We start from the raw sequence: 15,555 nt of genomic DNA, 5'->3' as shown, positions 1-15,555 counted from the left end.
TGCATGGAGGTACACATATGTATGTATGTGTGGAGTGGAAATTGATTTTGGGCTGTCTGCCTCAATTGCTCTGGACCTTTTGTTTTTATTTTTATTGTGTATATGTGCATGTGTGTGTGTACACACGTGGTCACATGCATATATGTACATTTGGGCACACACAGGCCATGATACATGATTAGAGGACAACTTTCGGGAGTTGGTCCTTCTGTTGTGTATGTCTTGGGACTCAAACTCAGTGTTATGATAAAGCGTGTGGGGGGATCTAGGTGGATTCCATGCAAGTGCGGTTGACCGAGGCGGAGAGATAAACATGCCAAGCAGACAGAGCTTAAGCGAGAAGATTTATTAGAAAGGGGAGGGAAGGGGGAAAGAAAGAGAAAAGAGGTAAAGACACACACGGGGTGGAGGGGTGGGGAGAGGGAGGGGACAGAAGAGAAGAGAAGAGAGAGACAGAAAAAGTCCTGTCTGCTGCAGGGAAAGAGAGCAGGAAATAGAGAGCAGAAAGAAAGAGCGAAAAGAGAAACAGGCAGAGATCATGCATGGGTGGGATTCTGTCTCTTAAAAAGGGTCCTTTGTACCTGAGTGCAGACTAGGCAACCATGGAACCCTGGGCTGACCAGTGTACTGCCTCAGTGCATTCTGCCTGGTGACAGGGTCAGACCAGCATAATGCCTGAATCCTTACACTCAGGCCATCAGGTTTGGCAGCAGGCTCTTTTACTGGTTGTGAGCACCATGCTGGCCCTTCAACCTTATTTTTTGAGATAGGGTCTTACATTAAACTCTGAGCTCACCAACTTAGATACTCTAGCTGGCCAGTGAGTTCCATGAATCCTCTGCCTCCAACCACTTTACAGATTACAGATGTGGCCGCCACACTTGGCTTTTTCATGGGTGCTAGGGACTCAAACTCAGGCCCTCAGCTTTGGGCAGCAAGCACTTTCTCTCTCTCTAACTCCTGCTGTTAGGACTTTAAGTCATAAAGACTTGATACAGTTTGCTACCCAGCCATTGCTAGTCAACGCATCTACACCTAACTCTTTTGTATGTGCCATCTTAATTCTCAGCTTGTTTTAAAGAACACTGCCTGAGAGGCTCCTATCTTAAGAGTATTTACATCTGAGTCTTGGTGTAGATTTCTCTCTCGACAGGCTTTCCCTAGCCCTCACATGCCAAGCTTTTAGCTATCACTGTTGACAAGGACTTCTTGACCTTACTTTGCTCACTCTTCCAAGTGTTCTAGGCCTGGGCCTTCAGTGTATGCCCTGGTTAGCCCTGTGTCTCCCAATTCTATAAGAATACTGTTAGTCGGTTTAGGAGGAATTCCCAACTTGAAGAAAATTCCTATGTACTTCTAGCAGGAATCCAGTTAAATTGGTGTAGCCAGAATTATTCTGAACTCTTGGTAATCTCCTGATATCCACACTCTGCTTCTCAGCTGTAAATCTGCAGTCTTCCTTATTGTATTTGGAGTTGCGCCTAGTCTTTCTTGCCTGTTGCAAAACCCGGTACAGTAGCTTTTTCCTTTTCATCTTTGGCAAGTGCCTGAATAAATCTCTCTCTTCCTTCTTCCTTCCCCCTTTCCTTTTTCTCCCCCACCCTTTATTTAAAATTTAAAAAATTAGATTCATTATTTTATATGTATGAGTTTTTTTTGCCTGAATGTATGTATGCATACTGTGTGCCTTCCTAGAGTCCATGGAGGTCAGAAGAGAGTGTCGGATCCTCTGAACTAGAGATAGTTGTGAACCACTGTGTGGATCCTTGGAACCAAGCCCAGGTCCTCAGCCAAGAGTAGCAAGTGCTTTCGGTCCTTCTTTTCTCTTTCTTGGCAGGTCTCAAGTAGCTCTGGGTGGCCTCAAACTTGCCATGTAGCTGAGACTGACCTCGAACTCATGATCTTCCTACCTCCAGCTCTCACATGTTTGGGATTCTAGGTGGGAAGCCCCTATACAAGACTCTTGTTTGTTCTCTTTAATACAGCCACATTCTCTTTTATGGACCTAACTTTGCTAGACAGTTGTTCCACTTAGGTGTGAACACTTGTTCACTCAACTCACTTTATACTCTCCTGTGTGTATGCTGAAGGCAGGCCTGGATTTTGTCTTAAGTAACAATGTCTGGCTGGGTGGTGGTGGCGCACGCCTTTAATCCCAGTACTCGGGAGGCAGATGGATCTCTGTGAGTTTAAGACCAGCCTGGTTTACAAAGCTACACAGAGAAACCCTCTCTGGAAAAACAAAATAAAACAAAAAGGAAAATGTCTGAACCTAGCAGAGTATTTAGAAAATAATAAGGACATAATGTACCTTTGTCAGTGGTAGGGTAGATGCATGGATGGATGAGTTACTCTGGGTTTCAGCATGCCCACAGAATGTGTGGGGTGGGAGGATTCTGGGATGCAGATAAGTCTTGTTTTTGTATGCCAACTCTAATGATTCACTGGCCGTGAATGTTTGCAGTTCTTTCCTGATGAAGACTCTGCCCGTTGTGACTAGAGTTAAAGGGAAGGAGTGTCATGATTAATTAGCCATGTTTGCCATGGTCAGGAAATGGGAAATGACAGCCGACCTGCCAGAAATGGACCAATTCTGGGGAAAGATGATTGCTCTGCCTCCTGTGGCTATCAATCAATCTTGCTCAACCCAGCCATGTCTGCATTCCACATTGTGCCAATGAAGGGCAAACCAAATGGGGAGCTGACTAGATGCCAACATTAATGGTGCTTGCTGTGGTCGAGACCAGGTGCTTAATAATCCATTTTCCCTTCCCCTGGGCACGCTCATGGAGCTGGACTGTGTTTTTCCAGCCCCACACCACTGAGTTTGTGCCAGAGACTAGTTTCCACCCATGCAACGTAAGCTGGAGGGATAGAAGTCCCCTCGAGCTAGGTGCGGTAGAGCCCTCTTTGTGCAAATCCAAAAATATCTTCCTTCTCTGCATTGGGAGGTATAGGCAATACATGGCATCTATGGCCACCAATAGGAATGACATCTGAGGAGATGGGGACATGGCTCACTCAGTAGGGTTCTGACCTTGCAAACAGAAGGACCTGAGTTCTAGTCCCAGAATCCATGTTAAAAAAAAAGCTGTGTTGTTACATAAGTCACTCCAGTACTGGGGAGACTGAAGCAGATGGAATTCCCGGGCTTGATGGTCAGAAATTTAGTCAGCTAGGCGAGTTTCAGGCCAGTGAGAGACATGCTCACTTAAAAATAAAAAGTGCTTCCACGGTCAAAAAGCTCTGGGCATGTCTATAGGGATTATCCATATTAGATTAACTGACTTGGAAATATCTATGTTAAACGTGAGTGGTACCATTCAATGGGTCAGGTTTCTGGATTGAATGTAAAGGAAAAAACAAGCTGAAAAAAATGCTTTAAGGTTTTATTTTTTATCTCTAATAATCATTTTGTCTGTGTGGGATTGGGCGTGTGAGTCTGGTACCTTCAGAAGCCAGAAGAGGATTCCCCTGGCACCAGAACTACAGGGGGTTGTGAGCACCCGCCCTCTTTTGGGTGCTGGCAGCTGAGCTCTGGTCATATGCAAGAGCGGTTAGTTCTGGTCACCACGGAGCCACCTCCCCACTCCTGGGTCACTGTATGCGTATGTGTGAGTGCGCAAGCACGAGGGTGCAGTGACTGGAGTGCCGAGTTTGGGGGTGCATTCTTGCCTTCTCCCTAAGAGGCAGAGTCTTTTATTGTTGTTGTTGCTGCTGCTGCTCTGGTACTCCAGGGCCCCACGAGTTTCCAGATCTTCTTCCTGACCCCCCACCCCCGTCTTACCAGAGGGGTGCTGGGTTAGAGATGCATGCTACCTCACCCAGCTTCTTTAAAAAATGTGAACATTAGGTACGTCTTTATATTGACTGTTCATAATTTCATGAAGGTCCAACATAGAAAATGACAACAAGATGTATAATGCATCTGATCCGAGATAAAACTGAAAAAAAAGAGAACAGCATAAGAAAACACTTTATTTCAGTCACTCAGTCCACAATGTCCGAAAAAGCACATTATCAGTTGGTTAAGGCAATAAGAGCCTCCACAACGTTGCCCATGTGTTCCCGCAAGCTCCTTTCTGCTGCTGCTCGAGAGATCTCCATCTCTGTCATTATCAACTCCAGATCTTCCTTCTTGATAGTCACCTTTGCCAGCTCCTTCTCCCGCTCCTGTTTTGTCTTTTGCTCCCTGGACCGTCTGTCTCCAATGACGGACATAGCCGTCTCTAGATTCAAACTCTGGATCTACTTCTCCTCCGCATAGTCAGTGACCAGCTCCAGGTCAGCAGCACCACTGTTATGCTTCCGTGGCTTTTCGGGAGGCAGCTCCGGGCCACTGGTTTTGGTCTCTAACTCTAGCTCCACATCTCCCTCGGTCGCCATTTCGATCTCACCGCGACGCCGCATAAACCTCCCAGCTTCTTATGTTGTATCGCAGGGATTGAATGCTGGTTGTCAAGCTCGCATGGTAGTTCCTTTAACCACTGAGCCATCTTCTAGGTCCCCGAGAAACCCATCTCAGAAAAGACAACAGCTGAGGTTGTCCCCTGGCCTTCACATGTGTGTACACAAGTGTGACTGTATGTGTGCACACCCAGCCACCCCCATATGAAAAGTTACGTTTTTGATACTTCAAATGTTTCAGCCAACAGAGAGTAATGACTTTAGGAGCCTGTGGTGTTTCTGTCTGCATTTATTACTACCCACTTCTAGCCTGTGGCTTCTTTTCCCACAGAAGGGTGACCCACCACAGGGCATAATAAAAGCCCCACGGGCATCATTCTCTGCCCTTTGTCCTTGATTTCAGTTACTTTGCAGTTCCTGCAGAAGAAAAAGGTTTATTCTTCAAGTTCAAGGGTGTACGTGTTCCCTCCTCAAGCTTACAGCCTCCCACAATTTGATTGCCAAAGTTTTTGAGTGCCTGACAGCTACAGAAAACACGGATTTAAAATATTCACGCCTCTGTCTGCAGCAGTAGGGGACATGAATATGCATGTCCAGGCAAACAGCTGCCACTGGCTGCTCCAGGGAGGCAGGTCCCAGGCCTCATGGTGACAAGTGGGAGAAGCTGACCTTTCTATGTCTGCCCCATACCCCTGACATCTTCTCAGTGCCTAGCTGTGAGCCCTCATTTGTCCCCAAAGACTTATGGCTCCCAGAGCTGCTTACTTTTCATGCAGTGACATGTTTTCTCCCTGTGGTCCTATGGAAATGTTTCCATCCCAGATGTCATTCAATGACAGAGAGCTTGTCTCATATTCCTGAAACCTTGGGTTCCACCCTCAGCTCTGTGTAATCTCAGAGTTTCGAAGGTGGAGGCAAGAGAAGTATGAAGTTCAAAATCATCTTCAGCTTCTTGGTGAGTTTGGGGCTAGCCTGAGATACGTAGGGCCCCTGTCTCAAAAGAAACACAATTTTCTCACTCCCAGGCCTCGATCTCCCCCCTACTCTTCTGTTTAGTGTGCCAATGTGATGAGTTTTGTGCACCAGTGGCTTTACTATAGTCCCTAGAAAAAGGAGTGACTTTCCTTTGCTGCCTTGTCTTGAATGGCCTCCCCTTAAACAGTCTATGAAGGGACAGCGCTGCCTAAATGGGAGGTTTGGGACTGACAAAGACAAAAGAAGGGTCCTGCAGCAGAGCAGTGCGGTGAGGGCCTTGGATGCCACCCTGCTCTGATCTGCCAGCTCCCGGGGCCGGTCCACTGTAGAAGTGGTGATTGACAGGAGAGCAGAGCAACAGAAACAAACAGTGTGAGGCAGGAGTTAACCCTGAGTCAGAACATGCAGGAGGGTTGCCAGAGGAGTGAAGGTCACTGGGGTGGTGTAGCTTTCTGATAACAAAACAGGAAGAAAGTTGGTTGTGTTGGCACAAGCCTGTACTCCCAGCATTTGGGAGGTAGAGGGACCCAGAGTTTAAGGTCATGCTGGACTACAAAACAAAGTCAAAGCTGACATAGATTATTAAAGACCCTGACTGCAAAAAAAATCTTATTTTTTAATTTCAGTTTTTAATTTAAAATGTCCCTCAGTGGTTTAGGGAACTGTCATGATGAAGTGGAAAGAATGGAGAAGAGCCCCAGAGGATGGGGAGGTGTGTTGCAAAAAGACATCTTCTGGACATGACATTGGCCAATTGGCCACCACACTATTGGATTCATTGTAGCCGTGGTCACCACCACACATTTGCAGACAACTGGGCCTGTCGACATTTCATCATGGAAAGGGGAAGGACCCATGGGATACCACCCCTCTCTGGGGGACTACTGAAAACTAATGGGGACTACTGAAAATTAATGGGGAAGGGGTGTCATTTATTTAGTGTTGTAGCCACTCATAAGTTGCTCATGCCAAAGGCAGGAAAGTAGGAGGAGAGTGTGGGAGGAAGGATTTTAACAGGAAGGAGAAGAGGGAAATGAGGGAGTGTAATGGGGTGACAATGACTCAAATCCATCTTATGTATAAAACCGTCAAAGAATAAATAAATAATACTACGAGAGAGATGGCTCAGCAGTTAAAAGCACTGACTGCTCTTGCAGAGGAGGACCTAGGTTCAGGTCCTAGCACCCACATAACTGCAAACTACTCTAACTGCCATTCCAGAGGGCCCAACACCCCCTTGTGGCCTTTGTGAGCACTGCACATTCATGGTGTACAGGCATACATCCAGGCAAACACCCGTGCATACAAAACCAAAATATTTTAAAAATGAAAATGGGACAGAAGGGACTAGGCAAAGATAAAGGTTTTATAATGGAAAAAAAGGCCAGTAAGAGATTGAGACATGCCACAGGATTTTGTGGTTTTCTGTTAATTTTCATGGCTGTCACTGAGTGGGATGAAAGCATGAGTTTGGTTCACATTGCCACCAACCATTCCCCAAGGTTCATTTTTTGATCACTTCAACTCAGAGCATATTATCTTACACATATTCACGAGGGAACTATAGTTAAAATGTAACTTTATAGAAGGTTACAAAGTTATCAAAGTGACAAAGATAAGGACCTTATTCTTCATTGCCACACCTGACTGTTGCAATCCAACAAGGTTAGTGGGTGCTATGCAGATCTTGTAGGGCCTGGTCTGTTCCACAGTTACCAAGCGCATAGCAGAGAGTTTGGAGGACACCTGCTGAAGTCTCCAGGGTCTTCTGTGAATGAGAAAAATAAAAATTAAAGGAGTGACTGCTCCTAGGGGTGGTGGAGGAGAAGGTTTATTGTAGATATGTGGGAGAGCATAGCCAGAGGCAGGGACATCTGGGAGAGTCCAGAGTGGACATGACCAGACTGAGCTGCATCATTCGATGTGATAGGGGAGGTGAGACAAACCAAGAGGGGCAGTCTGGGCCAAGAGATGAAAAGACCAGTACCCAAAACGACTGGATTACATGGGGGAAGGGAAGGCTAACCCCTGGGCTGGAGAATTTGGGGTAGAGGGTAGGGTATGCCAGCCATGCCTGTTAACAGTAGCGGCTGAGAGATACTGGGAGAACCTGTTGGTCAGGTCCACTTTGATGTGTTACTTAAGAACCTCAGCCATTTGTCCCGGGGTCTGAGACTCAACATTCTGCCCTTGGAAGAAGAATTACACTAGACAGATACATGGGGATGTCCAGCTAGAAATAGAAACAGAGATGGTTCATTAAGAAAAGGGAAGCATTGCTGAGAATTGGAGTGGGCTAGTGACCTGGGGAAAGGCCCAAGATCACTGGGCCAAAAAGGCTTATGTCTTCATAGGTCATTTACATAGACCCGGATCCTTCTCTCCCACTTTTGTCCATTTCAAGCCCCCGCCCCATATCAAGCATTAGCTCAGGTAGGGAAGGGTTTCCAGTCTGTTTTTATCAGATGGCTTCTTTAGTTGTGAATTTTGATGTCCATCTCTCTAGTCTTCATCTCATGAGCCACCACTTTCTTCATGAAACATTAGAGGAAAGCCAAAAGGGTGGAGATGGCAGTGGCAATCTGTGCTGTTGGGCTGTGGTCCCACCAGCCACCAGCATCTCTGGCTGGCCATATTCCCTGAGGGGAGGTCTTCACAAGTGTCCTTTGGCTGATCTGAGAGAGCAGGCTGCCAGCTCTAATATGGTATAGCCTCATCAGTGTAAGAGAGTGGAAAGCATCAAAGTGAATGCCCTGGAGAGTAGCATCCAGGGCTTTCATATACCTATCAGGAAGGCAGGACCTCTCAATGAAAGATCTCCAGCTGTCGATGGCCCAAGAGGATGCTGATGGGCTGACCTTCAGAGAGCCAAGGTGATGACAAAAGGCACACATGACCAGACATCAGATGTAGAAAAACTTATCCTGACAATGGCCTACTTTTCAGTCACCACGTGCCCTTGGCCACGTGGCTGGAACTTGTCCACTGTAGATAGCACCAGACATCGGGAGAAGTCAGGCATGGGGTGTGGGTATGAAGAAAGCAGCTTAGCAATCAGATCTTTCAAAATCCATTTAGTTTATGCTCCAAAGTCCTGGGCTGGAACTGACAGTAACTTCCTCCCTGGTTTCTGAAATGGTCAGATAATAGTGCAGAACCATTAAGGCCTTTTGAGGTCAAGGCAGCTTCAGGGAGACTCTTAAGAGAAGTCTGTAAGGAGACTAGACTCCATTGTAGACCTTTTCTTATATTTTTGGTTGTGAACCTAGCCTTTAACGGCTGAGCCATCTCTCCAGCCCTGTAGACCTTTTCTTTCCAGAACTGTGAATAGTCAGCAGCTCAATACCTACCCGTGGTACCTGGAGCTTAAGTCTAGTGATCTGAAGTGGAGAAATATTTAAGAGGCCAGTCTTTTAGAGGCAGAGCAAAATATAATCCTGGTCCACCTTCTCTGTTCTAAGAACTGGGGATAAGGATAAGGAACCCTGCTGGGTGGGTGCTGGCCAATTAGTCCGAAGTTTGTAACCCTGAATTTTATCAGGGCTTTACTGTGGGTAAAGTGGGCAACCCCTTCGGGTGACTTTGCATGTGAAACTAATTGCCTTAGAAATGCTGGGAATTTGATCTTCCACCAAATCCTCCAGCCCTTCAGATCCCTTGACAATCTTTGACAACTTGCATCTCAAGGTTAAAACAGGTTGTTGCTTTCTGGATGCTAATCAGTTGTGAAAACTTCTGATATTCTCTGGAAAACACACACACACACACACACACACACACACACACACACACACACACACACACACACGCTGAGTTGAGCATGGGGAGGCGGCTTTGTGGGAAGGTGCACTATGTTTAGCAATTGTTTTCATTCCTTCTTAGGGCTTTGTGAGAGCCTGGAATATTCTCTAATATTTCTGAATTCCCTCTACCAAGTGCAATTAGCATTTTATCATAGCTGCCCCTGGGAGGGTGGTGGTGGTGTTTCATCATGATAAAACAATGGTTTCAAACTCGGCCTGGAACTCAGTGGGGCAACTTTACACTGCATGTGCACAGCCCCTATATTCTACCCCCAGAGTGCAAAACAAATAACAAGTACAAAAGAATGACACCCCAAGAGTCCCCCCAGAATGCTCTAGTTTTCTGTAGTTTGTAGATTTCAAAACAAATGTTGCAAACATGTTTTCAAAGGTGCTGGGGGTAGAGTGGTTGAGAGTCTCATAGGTATATAGAGGAACATTTATCCTCCTGTACTATTTTAATGACCTTTGATTTTTGTTGGTAGGGGTGGGGCCAAGTGTCTAGCTAGTTATATACCTAGCTGGGTACTGGATACTCTTCAGTGTCTTGCTATGTAGCCCAGGCTCTCCCTCCACACTTGCTATGTAGCCCAGGCTCTCCCTCCATACTTGCTGTGTAGCCCAGGCTCTCCCTCCACACCTTCCTGTTGCCATCACTGCTGTTGCTTTTCCTCCCCCTTTCAACTTTTACCCTTCACTCTCTCCTCCCCCCTGCCTCCTCCTCCCCCTCTTCCTCCTCCTCTTCTTCCTCTTCCCCCTTCCAACTTTTACCCTTCACTCTCTCCTGCTCCTCCTCCCTTTTTGGAAACAGGGTTTAATGTAGCCCAGGCTGGCCTCAGCTTGCCATGTAGTCGAGGATGACCCTGAGTGGAAGATCTTCCTTCTTCTACCTCCCAAGTGCAAGGGGAAGTTTGGACTCCTTTCAGGTTCTTAGTCTCACGAATACAAGAATTTCAAAACAGACTCAGAAGGGAGTCTAGGGACAACTAGAGACCGAGAGAAAAGCGACTGGGTAGACACGTGCACATAAGTGTCAGCAGCTGCTGGAGGAACGCAAGTGAGAAGAGGAGCAGGAGGAGTCATGCCTTTTTGAGTTAGGGTCTCGCACGTTCAGCAGTGGAAGTCTGCAGAAAGCTGTGTGGTAGACAGAGGAGGGGCTTCAAACAATGCTTACTGAGGCCAGAGTGCCAGGGGAAGTGTGCTTGGGCTTTTAGCCAGTGCCCAAAAGAGGGAAAAGAAGAAGCATGCTTAGTTAGTGCTGGGCTGCAGATCTGAGTTAAGAGGGATCTTATTTCAGGCTCTTGTGTTCAGGACAGCGGCTGATTGAACCAAGGGCATGTGCGGTTAGAAACAGAAATACAGTTTATTAAGAAAGGGAGATCGTAGCTGGGCGTTGGTGGCGCACGCCTTTAATCCCAGCACTTGGGAGGCAGAGGCAGGCGGATCTCTGTGAGTTCTGAGGCCAGCCTGGTCTACAAAGTGAGTTCCAGGACAGCCTCCAAAGCCACAGAGAAACCCTGTCTCGAAAAACCAGAAAAAAAAAATAAAGAAAGGGAGATCGCTCTCTGCAACCAAAGTGGGCTAGTGAGTGAAGAGAAAAAGTCTGAATAGCATTGGGCCAAGAGGTGTAGAACCTATCATAGGACATTTCTATTGCACCGCCTCTCCTGTTTGCATAGCAAGGGCCTTTCTCAGGCATGCTCTGTTCATTGGATGGTGTCCAGCCTTCTAGCTGGCCTGAGCACACTGCATTTCTTTTATGACCCCCAGGTAGGAGAAGGCTTCATCTCTCTCTGTGAACTTGCTTCTTTAGATGTTCATCTTGATGTTTCAGCCTCTAGTTCCTTTCTTCTGCCACACAAGTGTTGAGATTGCAGGCATGTGTTACCACACCTCTCTTCAATATAACAAGTTTCTTTTATGATCTGATTGGGGTTTGTGTGTTTGCAATGCTGAGGTTAGAACCCAGGACCTCACACATGCAAAACAAGTGCCCTAACACTGAGTTATACCCCTGCCCCGCTGTGCCCCCCATCCCTGCCCCACATTCCTGAATGCTGGGATTATAGATCAGTACCACCCCCTCACTTAAAACAGAGTTCCTTGATGGTGGCATTACTAATACGTGGGGCTAGATTTCTCTGAGATGTCTCTACATTGCAGTGTCTTTGGCCTTTATTTACTAGAAACCAGTTAATTTCGATAGTGAAAAACCTTACCAGATATCGTCACATGTCCCCTGGGAATAAGGTTGCCAATTAAACAAATAAAAATAGAGGATGCTTAATCAAATTTAAATCTTGGGGAAACAACAAGATTTCTATAAGTATAAATTGATCTGAATGTACTCTATAGACTAAGGGAGTCTACTGGGATAGCATGTGTGAAAAATTTCCCCCTAATAAACTGTTCTTCTAGAAAAGACTTGGATGCATGAATGTTCTCATGTTATCAACCATTTCATGCTTGAAATTCTGTTTTCGATTTCTTACTGTTGGCTTTTCAATTCCAGTCCTCATGACAAGTCCATCCCACTGTCAGTCCTCACGTCCTCACTGATGAGCATTACTGGCCTTAGGCAAAAGAGGAAGTAGAACCAGTTAAAATATAAGATGATAAAGTGAGAATTAGTCACAAGCCAAAACCAGGCAAGGCAATGTAGGATGATGCCTATGCAAGCAGTGCCCTTCCATAACTGACGAAGGACTGAGTCAGATAAACATCGAAGCAAAAGAAACTGTCCCTCCAAGATCTCCAAGAACCCTTCGGAAGTCAGACTCAGAAGTTACCATGAGGTTGTCATCTCGCCAGTTGATCATCAGATATTTCTGGGCAGTGGCTATGGCGTTCAGGGGCTGGCATTGTAATAAGGAAAGGGCTCGGTCCTGCGTCTATGAGCAGCAGCATGTTGTACCTCCATGAAGAGATGCTTGAAGATAACGGTCTGTTAAGGACCAGGTGAGAGTCAAGTGACCATGGGCAGAGTGGGAGGCTGAGAGTTTTGGCAGATAGGGTAGGAGGTTGGAAGGAAGGGTAGAGTTTGGGTCGGGACTGAGCTGGGTGCACTCAGTGAGTGCTGGTGGAAGATTACTAGTTGGGTATTCAAAGCATGGTTTTGGGGGCGACTTTTTCTTTTGATTAGGTTTTTGTTTCCTGTCTGTTTAGAGAAACTGAGCATGCTTGGGAGACGGACAAGAAGAAAGCTTGCTTCCTTATTGTTTCCAACAATTTATTACAGTCCATTCTGCAAACAAGCCAGAGGGACTGAAACCAAGGACTCAGGCTGCTTTTGATAAAAAGTGCTCTTTACTTGGTCCAAAGGTGTCTGATGGGTGACTAAAAAGCTGGGCCTCTCTGTCTTTATTCCCATGTGTGTGCTTGGTTGGCTTGAACTTTAGAGTCCTGCTTGACTCTTCACTAGGATGTATCTAATCTAAACATGGCAATCCTCCCCTCCCTACCCCCTGATTCCAGCCTAAGGCTGTTAGCACATTCAGTAGATTATCAACCTTTGGTGTTGAAGCCTTCTTCCAGATTAGTGGAAGCTGCCAGGCATTGACCTTAATCAGAAAGCCTTTCTGACTCCATCTTGCCTGTCTGACGTCTTGCTGGTTGGTCTGGGTTGTCCCTTCTCTGAGTCATTCTTTCCTGTAGTTATCTTACATTCCAGGAACAACAGTAAACGTCTTGTGATGGGAGGAAACTGTCCCCAGGCAGCAGCTACTGGCTTATTGCGGACGAGACTGGAGTCTCAGCAGAACCATCCTGAGATAAGGACGAACCAGCCCACAGTTTGAAGGACGGCTTGGCACTGCAGGCTTTCCTAACCACAAGACTGTTCCCCTCCTCAGAAGCCTGACTTCTTATCAGCACGCTGAAGAAGGCAGCAAGAACTCTCTGTCCTCATGTCCCTCCCTAGGATGACTACACTGAATACGAGCCCTTCTTGCTTCACTGGGGCTGCTTATCATTTGGTTAGATGAGTTGCAGTTAGTAACTGAGCCTGGTCCACATGTTGAACCCTCAGAACCAGGCTTCTGGCCTAGGGATCCAATAGCAAGACTCACACCTTGAAGATGACATGACAGGGCCTCGTGTGTTGATGCATGCCCCAAATCTCAGCACTGTGGAGGCTGATGCAGGACGAGTCTGAGTTCCAGGTCAGCTTGCGATACATAGAGGGATCCTGTCATATTTTATTATTATTAATTTTATCTTTTTATGTCATCTGTATTTATTTTAAAGCAGAATGGGATTGGGCACTATATTTTCATTCACAAGCCTTGCTGAGTTACATGACTAGGGAAGCTCGGAGTTTTGTTCTCAGTACTTTGAAAACAAGCCACATGGGGAATTCCTCAGGTGTTTTAGCTTGAGTGTTTACTTTTAAGACTAGTACATGCAGAACTAACTACAGGGAATGAAAATTCTTAAGATGAAACTTAAGCTATCTTAATTTTTTTCCTTTTAAACATGAAGCTATCTTAGAACACTTCCAAGTGACAAATTATTTGGTCTACTAAGGAATCCAGCTCAACAGCTATAAACACTTCAGACCACAAAGTTAATAGGTTACATTATGTCTTACAACAAATGTTCTACCAAGCAGTTGAGTCAAACCTAGAGTATCACAGTATCACAAGTAGAAAGAATTTTTATCTTCCCCTTAGTTTTCATGCCACACAGATGTTTTGAATGTTAACAAAAAAAAATCCTCGAAAATATATTATCAGAAGGAATGAAAGTAAGCATTTTAAAAAAATAAAACATGGGGCTGGAGAGATGGCTCAGTGGTTAAGAGCACTGACTGCTCTTCCACAGGTCCTGAGTTCAATTCCCAGCAACCACATGGTGGCTCACAACCATCTGAAATGAGATCTGGTGCCCCCTCTTCTGGCATGCAGGTAAAACACTGTATACATAATGAGTAATAAAATCTTTAAAAAAAATAAAACATGAAAATCTGTATGTTGGTACTGAGCCCATTACATGGAATGGCCTTTTATTTCCCTTCAACCTCTGAAACTTTTTATTTTATATTTCTTTAAATTCCTTATGTCACTCTCCCCAAGACAATGTCTCCATTTTCTTGTATTCATCATTTTGTTTGGGTGTGGCTTATGGATTATTGTTTTTATTGCTTACTCAACTATGCTTACCCCTCTCAACTTTTTTGTTTGCTTTTTTAAAAAATTATTTTTTGATATAGGGTCTCATGTTGCCTTTCACCTCACTGTGTAGTCAAGGATTACTTGAATCAATCTGTTACCTTCCTTTCCTTCTTTAGTCTGGCCTGTAATTTTTTTATCCTCCTGTCTCCTGAGTGCTGGGATTGCAGGCATAGGACACCATATAAGGAACACTCAGGTTCGTAGAGTGACATTACCTCTAAGGCTTTACAGTGTAATACCATATATTGAAAATCTTTATTACAAAACAGGATGATATAATAAAAAGCAAATAAAACCAAACCAAACACTATAAACTTAAGTTAAAGGGAAAGTTGCAGGCCATGTGAAAATATTTGTTAATGTTTACCTAAAATATACTCAAGAGACGAACTTGTAAAGTCAGAGGAAGAGAGTAAGGGCTCCACACAAATGAATCATGTGGTGCTGTGTGGCTTCTCTACTCATTGTAATTATTTTGAGACTCATTCATGTTGTATGTATTGGTAATGGTTCCTTTTCATTATTAAACAGTAGTCTATTAGATGGGTCTCCAGTTTATCTATCTCTTGAGGACAAATAGGATTATTTCCAGTGTTGAGGTATTCCAAGGAAGCTACCATGAACATTGTATATAAGTCCTTGTGTGAATGTAAAGTTTCATTGCAGGGTGTTGTATACATGGGTGTAAGAGAGGAAGGGAGAAATTATTGTATGATGGGTGTGTATTTCACTTTTTTACGAAGTTTACAAAATATTTTTGAAGAGGTTCTTCCATTTTGCATGTTCATCTACATGGCACACATGTTTTAGGTGATACATATTCACCAGTGCTTGGTATCGACAGCCTGGTGTCTGGCAGTTTAGAGGGTCTGGTGAGGACAGCTCTCTGTGCCCCAATTTACTCTTCTGTAGTTAGTGACTCTGCAGCAATCTTTGCGTGCTTATATGTTGTCTTTTTTTGATGAAATGTCTTTATTAAATATTATATTTTGTGTGTGGTATATGAGTGTGCAACACAAGTCAGTGTCAGGTGTCTTTTTTAATTGCTTTCCATCTATCTATCTGTCTGTCTGTCTGTCTGTCTGTCTCTCTCTCTCCCTCTCTCTCTCTCTCTCTCTCTCTCTCTCTCTCTCTCTCTCTCTCTCTCTCGACAAGGCCTCTCACTAAGCCTGGAACTCAGAATAAGTTCAGGTGTTTTC

At 45.1% G+C, this 15,555-nt stretch overlaps 1 long non-coding RNA gene and 1 pseudogene across 1 annotated transcript in view; one reads left to right on the top strand and one right to left on the bottom strand.

The window, feature by feature from the left end:
- The window catches only part of LOC121141298, a 39,626-nt gene extending 26,005 nt beyond the window's left edge, over positions 1-13,621 (top strand). Inside the window, exons 3-4 of the long non-coding RNA XR_005878173.1 lie at positions 11,698-12,143; positions 12,351-13,621. This is a non-coding gene — a long non-coding RNA (uncharacterized LOC121141298). The remainder of the gene's footprint in view (positions 1-11,697; positions 12,144-12,350) is intronic.
- Positions 3,959-4,410, bottom strand: LOC101839023 (annotated as a pseudogene).
- Positions 13,622-15,555: the final 1,934 nt, after the last annotated feature.

This window comes from Mesocricetus auratus, unplaced genomic scaffold, assembly GCF_017639785.1.
Source record: "Mesocricetus auratus isolate SY011 unplaced genomic scaffold, BCM_Maur_2.0 Super-Scaffold_100007, whole genome shotgun sequence".
In the NCBI taxonomy this organism is placed as follows: Eukaryota; Metazoa; Chordata; class Mammalia; order Rodentia; family Cricetidae; genus Mesocricetus; species Mesocricetus auratus.
The sequence above is the reverse complement of the archived record's forward strand: the minus strand, read 5'-3'. Positions and strand labels throughout refer to the sequence as shown.